The sequence below is a fragment of the Dasypus novemcinctus genome, chromosome 4 (genome assembly GCF_030445035.2).
Source record: "Dasypus novemcinctus isolate mDasNov1 chromosome 4, mDasNov1.1.hap2, whole genome shotgun sequence".
In the NCBI taxonomy this organism is placed as follows: Eukaryota; Metazoa; Chordata; class Mammalia; order Cingulata; family Dasypodidae; genus Dasypus; species Dasypus novemcinctus.
In genome coordinates this window covers 112,739,744-112,742,579 of record NC_080676.1, presented here as the reverse complement: position 1 = coordinate 112,742,579, position 2,836 = coordinate 112,739,744, and the positions used below count along the sequence as shown (strand labels likewise).

Below are 2,836 nucleotides of genomic sequence, written 5' to 3'. Positions count from 1 at the left end.
GGGCAGCTAAAGGCAGAGAGCAACAGAGGGCCCTGGAGATTGACTTTGTAGGCAGTGCCTCTCAGACTTTGGGGTCTCTGATCAGCACTGCGTGGAAGATCTTGGTTTGGAGTTTTCTAGTCTTGTCCCTGTTGGATAAACACATGCTATGCACCTTTGTACAAGAAACTTTGTCTCCTGGGGACAAGGATGGTGCCAGTATGGTCCAAGCTCTGAAACTGCCTTTGGTGGATGCATCTGGACTGGTACAGGACTTTGATTCTAGTTGGTCATTTGTCAGCCAGGAATTTGGTGCTGACGCCTATAGCGTGAAGGATGACCTTGCATTGTTCATTTTCAAGGAGGAAGAGCCAGCTTTGCCTCCTGATAATGAGAATAAAATCCCACCTTTCCAATATGTGCTTTGTGGTGCTACCTCTCCAGCAGTGAAACTCCATAATGAAATACTGATGTACAGTATCTTAATCAAAGACATTCTTATAAAATCCAAATGCTAGACAAAAGAAATTAGAACTCCCAGAAATTAATGGCAAGTTGGTGAAAAATACATCCCATGTAGTGCTCCATAACAGACAGCTAAAATACACTGAACATCAGCAGCTGGAGGGCTGGAGGTGGAACCCATGTGGAGGTAGAATGTTTCACATAGATAACCCATAGATGTCTGGGGGTAGAATAGATCCTAGGGCTAATTCAATCCAGCTAAACAGTGGGGTTCTCTGAGTCTGTATTAGGCCATCTGTGTTTATCCAGGTGGACTGTATTAACATAGTTTACTATGATAAGACATGGTGGAGAAAAGTGTGTGACATTCCGAGTACAAAATGATACCTTCAAAAAGAATGAGAATGGGGAATATACTGAGCACTTACATTCAGTGAGCTCCCAGATCAAAGTCTTCAAGCCAAAGGTGCAGACTGAAAGCAAAAATCAGATAACCAGAAAATGGAAAAACAAATACCTCATAAAAAGGAGAACTATCTATCTTCCTATTAGGCAATGATGCAGAGTGTTCTCCTTGGCCCAGGAGCACATGTCAATAATTTCACATTAGCTGATTTCAAGAGTTCCCATAGCAGTTTTTCTCTTCAGAAAGGAGCTGGTTCACCAAACCAATAGCCAGAACTGCCACAGATAACCTCCTGCCAATAGCCACACCTCTGGAAGCTCAGCAGTGGTTATATCAAAACTGGTTTTCTACATTTACAAGGTTTTCCACAAACTTCTCAGGGACAGACTTACTAAACTAACCAAAGATGATGTGAACTAAATCTGTGGCCCTGCAGATGGAATCAGACTTTTAATTCAATAAAAGTCCACATGGGATGGCCAAGGTTAACTATTTATGTTTATTAATAATTCTTGCAGTTGAGAGAGCAACAGCCACAGCAGCAGAAAAAAAATGAGGCTGGAGATACAAATGGTAATTTCTTCATGTATCATGCCATCTATCTAGAAGAATTAACAGCTGTTGAACTGACAGAAAAAGTTATTCAGCTTTTCAGCATTTGCCCTCAACAGATAAGCCAGATCTACAAACAGGGGCTGACAGTAATCCATGTGCTCATCAGTGATGAGATGATACAAAACTTTTGGGAAGAAGCCCATTTTATTTTGGACATCAGAAAAGCAAAAACCAATGATAGCTATCATATATTAATCTATAATAGAAGAGGGATATTTCATGCTGCTAACTTCATCTCTTGGAAGCTCACATCTGGCAAGGGGATGTGAGGGACATGCATGGAAATTTGAAGGTCTGAAGGAGCCTGACTCATCTTACTGTGTGTGGGAGAGGCCAGGCCATGGAAGAGGAATCCCAGCTCTCTGTGTTGGCCCGAGTTTTTGTGACACCCACAAATTACTGCCCAACATGTGGTTCTGCAGTCATTTCCTGGATGTTATTGTGATTCAATAACAACAGAAACTCCACATCATTTGTAGGACATAATTATGATGGAAGTTCTATGATGTTTAAAAGATGTTAAAGTTTTTGATATGTAACCATGCAATTTTTCTAATATAAAAATGAATCATTTTTGCACCAGACATATAGGCATCCTTGCCTTTTGCCACAGTTGCCTCCCTTTGAGAACTTCATCCAAGAAGAGAAATTCAGAGAGAGAATTTTTCTTTTGGTTCCCTGTAATAATACTCTCAATAGCAATTTTAGCTAACATTTATTGAGCACTTACTTGTAACAGGCAGTGTGATAAATTCTTTAAATGGATTTCCTTGTTTAATTATATTAATAACCCTACCTACATGAAAGATATTATTATCCATAACAGAAAATGGCTGCTGAAATCCAAACCATGCAGTCTGGCTCCTAACCACCACACAACATTGCCACCCTCTATAGTATGTGCTCTCCAGTGTTTATTACTGTCTCTTTTCTGATGAATAGGGCATAACACTGAGTGAGCACATAGGAATCAATCACTGAAAGTTACAAACCACACTTAAATAATGTGGAACAAATTAAGACCTCTAATAAATGAAAACATTGATGCATTTTTAGCATTGTCATTTATCAGCTTTGTAGACTTTGAGGTGATGAAAACTGGAATTATTTGTAACTTCCTAAGTTCACTGTTTTTAATGAATTTCTTAGAATATTTATTCATGAGTTAGGTTAAATCATTTGTTTCCCCTTTATGCATCCTCTATTGGCATAGGAAGTTTTTTGACTCATGTAGTATTCTTTCTGTAAGTGTTCAAAGAAATTCATTCTCAACCCATCATGCCCTTTCCACATATTTTTGTTCTTCCTTAAGAATAATTATATGGGGGTAGTGTTAGTGTATAAGACAAAGGGTCTTCTTTTTTCACAAGT

At 39.0% G+C, this 2,836-nt stretch overlaps 1 pseudogene; it reads left to right on the top strand.

Annotated features, from left to right (window-relative positions):
* Window positions 1-200: 200 nt before the first annotated feature.
* On the top strand, window positions 201-1,734 carry LOC101411281 (alpha-globin transcription factor CP2 pseudogene; annotated as a pseudogene).
* The last annotated feature ends 1,102 nt before the right edge of the window (window positions 1,735-2,836 follow it).